This window comes from Aedes aegypti, chromosome 3 (assembly GCF_002204515.2).
Source record: "Aedes aegypti strain LVP_AGWG chromosome 3, AaegL5.0 Primary Assembly, whole genome shotgun sequence".
NCBI classification, from domain to species: domain Eukaryota; kingdom Metazoa; phylum Arthropoda; class Insecta; order Diptera; family Culicidae; genus Aedes; species Aedes aegypti.
This window is the reverse complement of record NC_035109.1, coordinates 335,725,295-335,740,551: the sequence shown is the minus strand read 5'-3', so window position 1 is coordinate 335,740,551 and position 15,257 is coordinate 335,725,295. Positions and strand designations below refer to the sequence as shown.

Genomic DNA, 15,257 nt, shown 5'->3' with positions numbered 1-15,257 from the left:
TAAATTCTTATCTAGCATGTGCCCTAGATACTTAACATCATCTGACCAATTTATTGGAACCCCTTTCATCGTCACAACATGTCTACTTGAAGGTTTTAAGTAAAGAGCTTTTGATTTATGTGGAAATATTATTATTTGAGCTTAAAGATTATCAATGCTTCCAAATTAGGAGAAATCTTCCATTTTTGCAAGTATGAAGCAAAAAATATCCTAACTTTTTTGCAATCGACTACAAATGTCACGCAAACTTCGTCCTTTGGCGGAAAGGCCTGTGTCATCCGCAAACAAGGATTTTTGACATCCCTGAGGTAACTCAGGTAAGTCAGATGTGAAAATATTGTATAATATTGGTCCCAAAATGCTGCCTTGGGGAACACTAGATCTTACAGGAAGTCTTTCAGACCTGGAGTTCTGATAATTAACCTGAAGTGTACGATTTGACAGATAGCTTTGAATTATTTTAACAATCTAATCCGAATGATTACATACATAAATACATCCGAATAATGAATCCGAACTGTTCATTGGTAAAAATTGAATTTTCGTTGATGTGAACCACCATTCTGTTCAAAATCACCTTTTCAAAAAGTTTACTGATGGAGGAAAGCAAACTGAGCATCTTCAGGCTATTTATCTGGTTTCAAAATTGGTACAACCTCATTTTTCCATTTGTCAGGAAAATATGATAATTGTAAACATTTATTAAATATATCAACTAAGAATGATAACATACTTTCTGGAAGTTTCTTGATGAGGATGTAAAAAATTCCATCATAGCCAGGAGCTTTCATATTTTTGAATTTTTTAATAATAATTCTCACTTCTTCCAATTCAGTCTCCCAGGAATTTCCGAAAATGTTTTCTTGATTGAGAATATTTTCGAAGTCCTGAGTAACTTGATTTTCAATTGGACTAGTAAGTCCTAAATTAAAATTGTGCTCGCTTTCAAACTGCATAGCAAGTTTTTGAGCTTACTTCACATTTTGGAATTGCAATGCTCTTGGCTTCAACAATGGAATTTGTCAAAGTTTCAAGAGCATTGTCAATGAATATCAAGTTTTGTTTGTAAATAAATGTTAACATCAAGATTAGGGTCAATATATGTTTCATATATATTCCAGTCGGCTCGAAAATAATTGAGAGTGAAGCTGATAGGATTGAGAATCGCTTCATGGAATATTTGAAATGTAACAGGGACATGATCAGAATCAAAATCAGCATGAGTAACTAATTGACTACAAAAATGATTATAGTCGGTTAAGACCAAATCAATCGTAGAACGATTTCTAGAAGAGGAAAAACATGTAGGGCTATCAGGGTATTGAATTGAGAAATATCCTGAAGAGCACTCATCAAATAAACTTCTGCCGTTGAAATTACTTTGAGGATTATTCCATGACCGATGTTTGGCATTAAAGTCACCAATGACAAAAAAAATTGACTTATTGCGAGTCAATTTTCGCAAGTCAGTTTGGAGCAAATTTACTTGCTATCCAGAGCATTGAAAAGGCAAATAGGCAGCTATGAAAGTATATTTACCAAGCTGTGTTTCAACTGAAACACCTAAAGTTTCAAAAACTTTAGTTTCAAATGAAGAAAACAGTTGATGTTACGCCAATGAATGATGATTGCAACTCCCCCACATGCTCCATCAGATCGATCATTACGATAAACAAAAAAGTTAGTATTTTTTATAAGTTTGGATCCAGGTTTCAAATATGTTTCAGTAATAACTGCTATATGCACGTAATTAGCTGTAAGAAAATTAAACAGCTCGTTCTCTTTACCATTCAAAGAACGAGCATTCCAATTTAAAATATTTAAATTATTATTTGGATCCATTAGAAAAACGTAGTCCAATAACAATTTGATTAGTAAATATCACACCTACTAGAACTGCTTCAGTCATAGTGGTGGCTTTGAAAATTACATCAATCATCAATTGTTTTTTTCTATTTGATTTGAAACAAGTAAAATGGGTACTCATAGTACTAATAGGGGAGGAGTTCAAATTACCTGCTACGATATCGACAAAGGATTTCCCGTGGGTGGACACATTCCAAATTAAAACATTCAAGAATGAGTATGAATATGATCTTCATGATGGGTATGATTCTTGATCATGCGATCGTTAACTGAAAAATGAGCATTGTTCGATACTCTACCAGGCAAATTCCGGAAACGACCGTTATCGTAACGGATATTATCTTTCATCTGCCTGACACGAGCCTCGACGACTCTCCTACGCGAAAGGCAAGCCCAAAAATTGGACTTATGATTGCCCTTGCAATTGGCGCATATGAACTTATCGGTATCTTCTTTCACTGGACAGACGTCCTTGGCGTGAGAAGAACCTTCGCAAATCATGCATTTAGCATCTATACGACAGTTTTTTTTTTTTAATTTTAGCATTAAACAGTACTGTTTTTGTAGCACTGAAAAGTACTGTTTTATTGCTTTAGGTAGTTTTTAAAAAACTTCCAAGAGCAGAGAGAATTCGTGTACGCACAGCACGAAGGTACGATGCGCACTATGTATTATGATCTAGTTATCTGATTCTGGTCGGGTATCTGCCGCCGCGGCTACTGTTTGACGATGACGACAGCGATGACATGCCATCAAGCTGATAGGACTATTTATGCTTTGAAATCGCTGCTGCTTGCTCATTGGGAATGTACAGAATACATTATGGCGATTTGTTGCACTAATTTAGAAATGTCGGTTGATTCGACGATACTATGCTCAGAATGCGGTTTCGGAACGCAATGAAAGCATTGTTGTATATGCGGTAGGTAAACGTGCGTTTAATAATCAAATTAAGGGCAACCGAGATCTGAGCGGAAGGAAATGATGACATCTTGAGGCATTTCAAAATATTCTTAATGATTGTTTTATTTATGATCAGATATTCAATCTCTGAAACTCTTCTACATAATGGCACCAGTCGAAAAAAAAATATCACGCTTTAAGACTTTTCGCATTCGATTGGCTCACTGATTCTAAATTTATTTCTATAATTTTGGAGACACTATAGTACCTACGTGTATTATAGAACAAATATTTGAATTTTAGGAAACACGAAGTTGCGTGATTACAACGCTTTTTTCACGGAAAATTTACATGGAATGTATGATTTTATAGAAGTCTGCTTAATACATTTCAACCATAGATTTGGATAAGCATATACCGTTTTGTCTCAAATGGACTTCCATACTTTTACGTAAAACAATACTTAACAAATTTAAATGAACAATTTTATGAGCAAATCAAACAGCTAACAGTTGGACTTTGTGAAGGAATTAAAATTTTCGAAAATATCAGCTAATTTATGCTTATTTGATGGCTTTGAAGTCACTGTTTGCCTTAAATGTTCGGAATATGAGTCAAAACGGTATAATGAATTGTTGTGGAACAAAACACCTTAAAAAAACTGTGCGTGTTACAAAAATGGTCAAAGTGCTTGAAACAATGTTGCCCAGTGTAATTACAAAATCCCACACAGAAACAAGTCAATCTTTCCAATCTGCCTCATAAATATTCCACTAATTGACAAATTACTTCGATTATAATGACCGTCATAATAGCCACCGTCGAGCATAGATCAAACCACTTACCCGCAACAGTAACCACCGGGAAGTCACACGGTGCCGAAAGAGTTGTCGTCTGTAAAAAGAAACACACAAAGAAATCGTTATTAGAATAACAATGAACCGAACATTTGTGGGAGCCGAACCGAAGACATTCCGAGCGTACCCTTTTCCACCATATAGAAATCAATTAAAAGACCCGAAACCTCATCGTGTCATAAATCTTCTTTATGAGAGATTTCTTCCCCTTGGACTTTGTTGTGTTTCATTTCGTATGAGTAATATTTTATAATACTGAAACCTTTTTCCCGCATTCGATATCCCATTCAATCACGACGTGCGCCGGACCGTACAAGAGTAGAGGGAGTTCAGAGCCTTTAGCTTTTATCGAATTTCATAGGACGGACAAACGCCGCATAAGCGATAAACGGATCAAAAGATAGACAAAGGGACGAGGAGGAGGGTATTCGACACCGATGACGAGGAGAGTGAATGATGAAAAATAGCAAACAAATTCAGTTTTAATTTCAAATTAAAATTAATCAACGCTGCCTCAAACCAACGCAGCAAGAGCCCACAAAACAGACGTCCCAATGAGCAAGGCAATAGGATGGGTCATCAGTTTCCCTCAAATTTTAAAAACAAATCACGCTTATGTGCTTTAAAACTTTACTGAAGATTGTGATTTGAATAATATGCTGAAATCAACTTCACTGGCAAACACTTCAAAGTAGTTTTCAAATACAATACTGCATAAGATTTCCTTATAATTAGGCTTATATTTTAAGTATCATAGTTAAACAAAGAAGATTGTGTAATGTTGAAAAATAGAAGCTGAATGTTTTTTTTGTAAAGTGTGGGCAGTTTATAGCATTTCAGTGCATTTCTAATACTTTTACACGCAATGCAGGACGCTGGTTGCTACGAATAGTTCTAAAATTTTGCATCGAATCGAATAACTGACTACTCGATATGACCAAGCTTGTGTTTTTTAGTTCTCTAAAACAATGATTCACCCTACGGCCTACACTGTCCAGTAACACCTAAAAAGTGGATGGAGCATCGTCTGTCGACGACTTTTGTCGTAGCGAAATAGTGCGCTTTCATGACTGTTGGTTGGTGGTCGTTTTTGGGTGGTAGTTTACCCAACCGTGAAAAACAGCTGCCGGCCGCTATCTTTCGTTGAACCTGCCGGTGCCTCATCCGAAGCGTGGAATTGAAAACAGTCGAAAAGCATGCTTTTTTCGTCTCTTGGTGGGAAGAGTTTCGCCAGGAGAGAATTTTCACAGGTGAAAGAGCTTTGGTGGAATTAAACTCAACTGAACAATCTTGTATGCCAGACTGAACTAAGTCGGCGAAGGTGAAAATTTAACGAGATCGGTAATCCATCTACCGTTTCCTATGTTGATTCTAGCGTAGCTATCAATCTCTTTTTCAAATCCACATAACTGCCCTTAACCGCATATTTGTCACATTCGAAATCTTTGACGTTTTCAAGTTAATACCGTGGAACGTTATCAAATCATCAATACTTTCGACTAACTTGATAAAATTGTTCTAGAAAGTACGGAAAAAATACCGAGTTGCTTTGTCACATTGCTACCGTGGTTAATCAAAATCCGCATGGTACCAATATCCGGACACTCTGATAGTATTTAGCAAATTAAATATAAAATTAAACAATAAATGTAGGTTTGTAATTTATAGTCATAGCTTTCAATATTACCCTTCATTTTAACTCATAGTTTCATCTAGTAATCCTTTGCAATAAAATATTAAAAATAAAAACAAAGAGCCGCACCAGTTGAATGTCGTTCCTCCAAAGCACCAAATCCAATAGTGAAGTTTTCGACAAGAACGTCAGCTACTTTTGACTTACGATGAAGCTACTCAATCATGCAATTATAATATTGTACGTCTCTGAAAAGTGTTCGGAATAAAAGTGTTGAAGTGTAGTGCACGAAAGAGTGGGAAAACTTGTGCAAATACAGTGATACCTCCATGAGTCGATGTTCCATGACTCGATATCGACTCATGGAACCATACTAAAAACAGAATTTCATGATTACTATGATGGTCCCTAGAAGCCACTTTCCAAAGAATTGCTGTTCCATGACTCGATATTTCCATGAGTCGATGGTCCCTTCAATATCGACTCATGCAAATTTCACTGTAAGTATGTGCGGTGTGAAACTAGGCTGCCTCGAACGCTGTACGGACTTATAGCCTAGTGATCATTAATCCGGATGCATCGAAAAACCTTATATTTATTGAGCTTTTGCAAAATACTATAATGTGAATTGGTGCAAAACTGTACAACAACATAACAAAAAGTGTAGCATGTTACCAGATAATGGATTTACGCAAGAAACTGCAGGCTGTTGGCACGGGGTGCAGGTAAAACTATAGTGATTTTCCTCAACGTTTTGGCCTTTCATATATTTTTAAGCATATGAATGCATCGAATTCTATTGTATTGAAGATTTTAGGTTTGAGTTATATGTCTTTTATTAGTTTTTCATATGTTTTGTCTTCCCAAACGCTACTGTCCGGATTTCGATTCAAAAACGTCCGGCATTTTGGTGCATGTGTCCGGATTTAAGAACACGACATGCTTCAGTAATTTAACGTTTTACATGTTATATTTGTATTTTTAACTATATTTTTGGTCCATGATACAAAGTTTAAACGTGTACCTATGTGAATAACAATAACACTAGTACTAAATGTGGCAGAAACATATTTAAAATAGCGTTTGAACTTTCGGCGTTGCTTAAGTGTCCGGATAATGATGCATCACGGTAAATATAATCGCATAACAGTCACGTTGAGATTATACATGGGCCTCGTAAGGGTTCTTAAAAATATTACGTTACGCAATATTTTCCAATTTCAGATCCCCTCCCTCTCCCACGTATGGGAAATTTTTTTTTTTTTTTATTTTTTTTGTATATCGTAACATTACGTAAGACTCCCTTCCTCCCCGAGCTGCGTTACGTAATATTTGAACGATCCCTAATGTTGTGGCAAAAAAAAATCCTATAAGAATTATTACCTGACTATTCACCCAATATGCGAGATGAGCTGAGCAAAATTTCAGCTTCATATAAGCATTGTTGCGCTCTCGGGATTTTTTTTTTTAATTTTGTGGCCTTCCCATACTGATGACAAATTCACACTTGGTACTCCATTTACTCAGTGCTTACTTTTGTCGAATGTTATTAGTATGCAGTTATGAGCAGGGTTTTCACGAGTTACTCCCATACACTTACAGATACACGAATAGTTACAGATATACTATGAGAATTCCAGGAATACTGTACGGATTTTGAGAATTTTTTTTATTTCCGATAATTTTCAGGAAACACCAAGAGTCTCGAGAATATTCCAAGAGTTCCAAGTATACTACAAGCATTCGTAATATCAGAGCTGGCAGCAAAAATTGGTGCCGAAAAAAATTAGTTTGGTGAACAGATTTGAGAAATAAGTGACTAAATGGTGACTTACGATTCTCGAAAAAGTGACTAAAAGTGACTTGAAAATCGAAACGAATTAGTTTCATTTCAGTTATACTACACTGTTTAACGATGAAGAAGGGATATCCAATATGAGCTACTGCAGATCGTAGGTCTAGTTGAGTACCAAATTTGGAAATTTGCATTGTACTTCCAAAGTTTCGAGATATTGCCAACAATTTTTTTAAACAGAAAAGTTGGCATTTACGCAAATAATCATTTTTTAGAAGATTTTCAACCGTTTCAAAATTTTAGAAAGATGCTATAAAGATGATGACCGCTTGTGTCTTTTATATCACCAAAATACTTTATTTTGTCATGTAAATTTTAAGAAGAATTTGGCATATCTGTGAAATCAAAACTTTCACATTGAAAATCCCAAAATATGACATCTAAAAAACCGCTAAAATTGAACTAAATGGGCCTGAGGGTCGTGGGTTCGAATCCCACCGGTCGAGGATCTTTTCGGGTTGGAAATTTTCTCGACTTCCCAGGGCATAGAGTATCTTCGTACCTGCCACACGATATACACATGCAAAAAATGGTCATTGGCATAGTAAGCTCTCAGTTAATAACTGTGGAAGTGCTCATAAGAACACTAAGCTGAGAAGCAGGCTCTGTCCTAGTAGGGACGTAACGCCAGAAAGAAGAAGAAGAAGTAACCTGTGTAGATTCCTTTAAAATTCCATTACTTTATGTCGATTAGAATTGAAGTTTTAGTGTACCTAGAGCAAGATTACGTAAAATGTAATATTTGGCCATAAAAAAAGATGAAAGAAAATCTAATATGTACGTTGAAAATCATTTGGAAACTTTCTGACCATATGGACCCTACGGACACTCCGAGAACCTGCTGCCATCGGGGAAGTGGGCAATTTGCAAGACTATACGAAACCTATCTTTTAACGTATCAAACTTCATGCTTTTGTAAAATGTGTACATTGAGAACCAGACTAGACTTTTTGACAATATTGGTCACTACCATGGACACTATGTGAACCTGGTATCCTCGGGGAAATGTGTTTTCACAAAAAGTAGACATTTCTGGTGGTTCTTGCAGCATTTCCACTACTATACCAATCTCAGAACATAGTGCCCCAGGTGAAGGGGACAATTAACGTTGTACAAAACCGATAAATGTATCAAATCTAATGAATTTTTAAATATAATAATCATTAGAACACTTTAGAACAATTTGTTGACACTACCAGGTTTTCCGGGAACACAGCTAACTTTGAAAATACCCAAAAAAATATTCCCTCAGCCTCGAACTCATAACATTTAGGGTTTAAGTTTCAACAATCTACCACTACACCAAACAGAGATCGCTGGAAAAGGAATCATTTTTTATCACTACGAACGCATGTTTTCTATACGATGTTTTAATTATTCCGTGTATCAGCAAGCCAGCTCGTCGATTGGCAGAGTCGATTCTGTGTAGTCGGTATAAATGGTACTACCGCAACTATAGGAACATCCACAACTATGGATCACTTACCCTATAAATGGACAAGATTTTTTTTATGGAGACTGCATTGCCGTGAATCGCAAATCAGTCCCATTTGCATATTCGTCAAAATTGAGCTGAGTTCAATTTTCAACATATATTTTTCAATGATCTCTCAATTGCACTAATGAGACATGGCTAGTGTAACCCAAAAAAAAACCAGTGGTTTGGTCATCCTTATTTTTTTCTCAAAAAGATATCGAAATGAAGAACAAAATGCAGAAAACTTCATTAAAATTCAACCATGTTCCGTTTTTCAGGATCATTGATAAAACCATTATTTTGTACATCTTAAGCGACCAGTAGCTCAAAATTGTGACGTCTGGAACAATTTTGAGAGCGGCATCAGATTCAGCAACTCCAAATTTAAAAGAGATACTCAATTTTTGTAATCAAATTAATGATGCAAGTTGAACATGATTGATTATGATGCGTGTAATTATGAATCGAAGAACCATAAACATTTATGTCTTTCAGTTCACTACTCTTGTTAAGCTAATGCTGTACAGAATACATCTCTCCTCTTCACTCATTTTTCAAGCATATCAAACCTTCTCTAAAATCAATTTTAACTACAACTCCTCTAACTTGATTCATCTCGTTTCTCACTCTTCAATTCTAATTGGCTTACTCCCAACTCCCTCTCGGCTTATTCTCGACTCACGTTTGATTCATTATTGTTTTTTTCTCGATCCATTTTGACGAATTCTCTCAAACTTGCCCTTTACTTGTTTTGGATTTACTCACTGTGGGGCATTCCTTGGATCAGTTGAAAACAGAGCTGCATTTTGAACAGAACATGAGCTTGGCTCTTGAACAGTACACAGTTTGCGGCAAGGTATCTAGAAGGGAGGTAGTTCAATATGTCAGATTTCTCATTCAGACATTTTGAAAAAGAAGTGACAGCTATCGAGTTTATTTTGTTCACAAACAAATACCTCCAGACAACCAAAATGTACGTTTAACGAAACCACCTGGAGGCTTTGCATGTGCAAATTTTCACTTATAAGATGTCACGAAAAGGCCTTCTACGTACAAAAGTGGAGGCGATGCACGCTATGTCTGAACCAGCAGATTATGCAAATCAATGTACCTCGGATTTTTTTCCGCTAGAGTTTAGTATTTGGATTATATTTTCATAATCGGAAGGTTTTAAAATATTCCATCGATGAAATTTTGATTTTTCCACAGCCCATACGAAATGTATGGAAAGAATTTCACCGATAGAATATTTTGTAACCTTCCGATTATGAAATTATAGACCAAATACTTATATCTAGCGGGAAAAACCCGAGGTACATTCGATTTGCATAATCTGCTGGTTTAGACATAACGTTCAATGTACGTGCATATATTATGTGATGAATAATAGCATACAATGCGAGTGTACCGAACTAACCTGTGATCTTATGCGGCTTAACTTATGCTATCAAATGTTAATTTGACAGCTGCTACGGATTGATTCGACCTGCTTTGTACGAGTGTACGGGACGAAACTAAATGTACAAATGAATTCAGAAAAAAGCGTTTTATGCGAGGAAACTCATCAATCTGACGATTTTATCCACCGTGTTTTGTGGGTTTGATGTAATTTGTATGAATTAAAGAGTTATTATGTGAACTTTTATGCGACTTCTGGATGTCTGGGCCATCATTTATACTATCTTGAAACAAAATCCTAAAAAATCATTCTTTTTGACAAGGGCTGCTTAGCAGGAACATGGTTCAACTAGTTATAATTAACGTATTCCAGATGCAAGCTGTTGCAAAGAATAGAAAGTTTATTTTTCCTTCACTCACACGGTACATATTTTTGGCATACTTTCGCCAATTTATTCCGCTTTTGGTAACACTGAATCGAACACTGAACAGTCCATGCTTCGTTTGCCTGTGTTTTTAATGAAAACATATTTAACTTATATGTTTCTAACACCGGAATAAATGTGTTTTTTACATATAATGCTCTCGCATCGACACAAAGGCTCATGGGCACTGGAGAAAATTTTTACTATTTCGTGTTTTTGAAATCAACAACTCCTAACAACCCCATAGAAACTGTACAGTGAAAATCAGTATAAACAAACCCGCCAGCTGTCACTTCCAGAGTTGAGAAAAGTTCTGAGGTTTACACTACAGTAGCCAAGCAAAGCAAGTCACTGTCAGCGAAGCCAGTGAAATTCACGCCTATCGCTGCTGTAGGCAAATGCATCGAGAGTAGCAATATACCCGTTGCTATTGGAAACCCAAAATAACAGCCCAGACCACCAGAATGTACGAAATCACCTTTTGCGTTATGCGATACTTATATGTGCAAAGTTTCACGTATAAGATGCTGCAAAAAGGCCTTATACGTACACAAGTGGAGGCATATTTTATATGATGAAAAATAACATACAATGCGAGTGCGTAAATTTTATTGCGAACTAAGCTGTACTCTTATGCGACTTAATTTATGATAACAAAATTGATTTGACAGCTGCTACGGATTGATCCGACTTACTTTGTACGAGTATACGAAATGAAACGAAATGTACGTATGAACTCATAAAATGGCGAGGAAACTCATCGACCAAACGATATTAACCACCATTTAGTGCGGGTGTGATGAAATTTGTGTAAATTAACGACTTTGTTCGTAAACTGTTATGCGACTTCTGATTGTCTGGGAGTAGATAAATGTTATATTTCCCGCGTTTTAAGCCTTCGATGACACTACTGATTTGAAAAATTCATGCACCCAACTACTTGATGAGATTCATGCTCTTAAGCTACTGTAGTCAGGAACAGGTATTGAAAAGCTCAGCTCATGAGCAAAAATCAGCCTATTTTAGGCGCATTTGATGATCATCTAAGGGGTAGGCCGTGATTTATCAAGCTCGTTGAGCGTTGACGATCTTTGATCAAACCCTGTGTGATCAGCGCAAATCAGCAACAGAAATGAACTGATCACGGCAGTCTTTTGACCGAATTGAAGTGTTTTGAGGAATTCTGTTTTTTGGAATGATAGTGCTGTAGAATGTCAGACAAATTAGCTTCATACGGTACATTTTCGAACAATTTCGTTGCTGGATGGTTTAACAGTGTCTACAGAATTTTTTTTCTAGTATATTAGATAACACAATACTTTTGTGGTGAAGAACTACTAGGGCACATGATTCACTTTCGCAAGGGGGCATTTCTCGGTTGAATTATGTCAAGTTCTGTAATAGAAAGCACTTCTGTACGAGGTATCTTGTGGTCAAGCATGAAATCAAAAGTTTTCGAAAAACTCCCTGCCGAAGTGAATCCAAAGTGCCAAGCATAGGATCTGGCTCCCTATGGGATGCGTGTATCTTTGTGACGCGCTGTATGAAATGGAGGGCAATTGCATTGAAAGCACAGAGCAATATCGGTTGATGACCGTGCCTTTTTCGTACTAAGCTTGTTTGCATCATGTACTGTACACGCAATCTGAAAAAAAGTATGCTTGCCGCACCAGCCTGGTGTTGCTGAGGTTATAGAGGACACGACTTCTCTATATGTAAACTTGTTGATACCACTTTAATAAGATAGATTTTTGCAAAACGTCGAACAATGATGCTCCTAACATTAACATTAACTTTTACTGGGACATTTAATTTGCTTCCGTGATACTGATACGCTTTGGTGTTGAATCACTGTTGCTAAGTGATATTTCGAGCTCATTGTTTACTTCAACAGTGATCGCTCATGATCGCAAAGTGGAATTTGACTGAGTGGCACACTGCCCATAACTGCATATTTGTAACATTCGACAAAAGTAGGCATTGAGTAAATTGAGTTCCAAGTGCGCATTTTATGGCAGTATGGAAAACAACTAAAATATCAAAAAATTACCGAAAACTCAAAAATAAATAGTTAAGGCTGAAATTTTGCACAGCCAATATCGCATATTGGGTGAATAATCAGAAAATAATTCTGTTAGAAATTTAATTGCTACTACATAACGAGACGCATTTAAAATTTCAATGTGACTGTTATGCGGTTACAATTACCAATGTGACAAAACAACTTGGTATTTTTTTCGAATTTTCTAGAACAATCTCACAGATTTCAGTAAGTCGATCGAAAGTGTTTGTCATTTGTTGACTCTCCACGGTATTAACTCGTATTTGACAAAAATGTCGAATGTGACAAATATGCAGTTATGGGCAGCACAGTTCGCTCACAGACCATGGTCGCTATGATTGCGCAAAGCTCATGCTCACTACGATCGCTCACGTCTTCAATGCCTGGTCAGGAAAGCCATGTCCATCTCGCGAAAATCAAGCCTACTACTATTACCATTCCCAGCCCTGGTCACTTCACCTTCCTCGCAGTGTACTTCACCCCGCATACTGAGAGCTTTCTTTTACCAAAGTTGTCATTTTTGCATTCGTATATCGTGTGGCAGGTACGATGATACTCTACGCCCAGGGAAGTCAACGAAATTTCCATTACGAAAAGATTCTGGACCGGCTGGGAATCGAACCCAGACACCTTCATCATGTCTTTGCTTTGTAGCCGCGGACTCTAACCACTCGGCTAAAGAAGGCCCCTTATGAAGATAACTTTGAACATTTCATCCATTCTTTACATTGGTAACAGCAGAGTATCAATTGGTATTCCTTGAGTCCAGTATGATTACTATACTTCTCGCGATGCTTTGCCTGTTTGCTCCATTCTAAATTTATCACGTCAATAGCAATTTAAGTACCACAAAGGTACATTTTATCCACGAAAGCATTAAAAGTTGATACATAAAATACCTAATCGATCGAAACCGATTCTACCTTGCTTACTTATTCCGAAATGCTACGGCCATAAATTACAAAACCCCATTAACAACTGTAGGAATAAAGACCGCCAAATCCGAAATTCCAATGCGTCCAATTTATCAATTGCGCGTGCAAACCTCCATTCCCACCGAAATAAAACCTGTTTCGCTTCTTTCACACCAAACCGCCCACGGGAAATCGAAAAGTGGATCGTATTGAACTGCATCCATCTAACCGGCCAGCCGGTGGCTGCCGTATTTCATCAATGAATGGCTGAGCGAGGCTATTACGTAAAAAGCCCCATCATAGGAAAACGAATCGATTCGTCCAAGTGATTAAACTCAATCGCCACAAAGCAGCCGGTCTCGTATCTAATCGGTTTTCCACCGGAGTCGTCGTCGTTTCTGTCTTCCCATGCTCACGACGGAATCAACCATTTCCCCAACACGGGTCGATGATCGAAATTGCCTTACTCTGAAGTCTGAACTGAATCGACGACTTAACCAGTTTTTCCACCAGCGTCTTTGTGATGTTTCTGCAAGAATAAATGACCGGAAGGCTTAATCATTACAAGTTGCTTCGCAAACCGCTGATATTCCGTCATTTCCTCCATTCGGTGAACAACCTGCACTTTGACACAATTCCCTTTCATAAATTTGAAGAGCTTCTACGTGTCATTTCTGGTTTTTTCGTTAGCCCTCATCTCATGGCCTTGGACTCGAGGCACATGCCTCAATAACTCGACATAATTCGAAATATCCCCTTTCCCGGTGCGCAACAAATGAGTTCCGCCGGACCACATCCGGCTGGGGTTTTCGCTCTGACTCCCTGCTGCCATTCCAGCAAACACGTTTGCCCAAACCAAAATTGAGGAGCTTCAGGGCAGGTAGCGACCGAGTGACTGAGTGATTTTGGAATCACTCATGTATGCACTCACACATCTCTTGCATGAAGAATGAAACCAAAAAGAGACTTGTAAGGTGTCTCAGAAAGTATGAGAACATTCCTTCTTTTCCCCAACGGACATATAGACGTGTCCGGCGCCGTTATCGATCTAGAAATATTAAAAAAGCTAGAACCCAAGCTCCATCATAGTGATTTTCTGTGCATCAATCCTAATTGATCACGGCGTAACCTCAACGAAGTGTAATCCATTTTGAAGAAAGAAGAAACTTGCTACGCTTCAATCAAAATAGATACTTTTTTGAGACATCCATTAAAATAGTGACCATGTCTTGAAAAAAAGACCTGCCACCATCCCTGGGAGCTGTTGCCGATGGCATGCCCAGATGACTCACAAGCCCAGTGGAACGAAGGTCACCGTGCCGTAACCAGAAACCGCGTCACGTTTCGGTCTGTTGAATGCTTTCTCTGGGCAGCTCTCTTGGCTTAGCTCAAAGAAGTACACAGCAGCACTCGTCGGATACACCTTCGATTCTAGTTTAAGCTGCCAGGCAGCAGGTGATTACGAACTCTTCTCACGTTATGGTGTCTCTGTTTTTAGGGCTCCAACCGCAACCGCAAAGTTGGAAATTGGGGAAAAAGTGAGATAAGGTACTCTGTGACCTGTGCACAAGGAATGTAGAGGTAATGCGTACTTCTTTGTGTGTGCTATCCGACCGCGTCGTCATTGCGGGCAAATGAAGAAAAAGCAACAGAAATAATTACCCTACGGATAAGAAAAATAAGCCGCGTGCAATCTCGGTTTGCATAGCTTGTGGATTTTCTGTTTTCGGCGTGGAAGCAAAAGATATGCCGACGGATGGTTCAAGATTAATTAGTAACGGGATTACTTCTAATGACCGGTAGTTTCCAGAATCATTACTCATTCTACTAATTGGAATATATGGAATGTTTCATGGAGCATGAACGC

At 37.7% G+C, this 15,257-nt stretch overlaps 1 protein-coding gene across 4 annotated transcripts in view; it reads right to left on the bottom strand.

The window, feature by feature from the left end:
- The window catches only part of LOC5567249 (protein unzipped), a 340,182-nt gene that overhangs the window by 210,764 nt on the left and 114,161 nt on the right, over positions 1-15,257 (bottom strand). For all 4 annotated transcript variants that reach the window (XM_021850549.1, XM_021850551.1, XM_001651552.2 and 1 more), the window contains exon 3: positions 3,615-3,663. The gene's annotated coding sequence lies outside the window, so the exon portion shown is untranslated. The remainder of the gene's footprint in view (positions 1-3,614; positions 3,664-15,257) is intronic.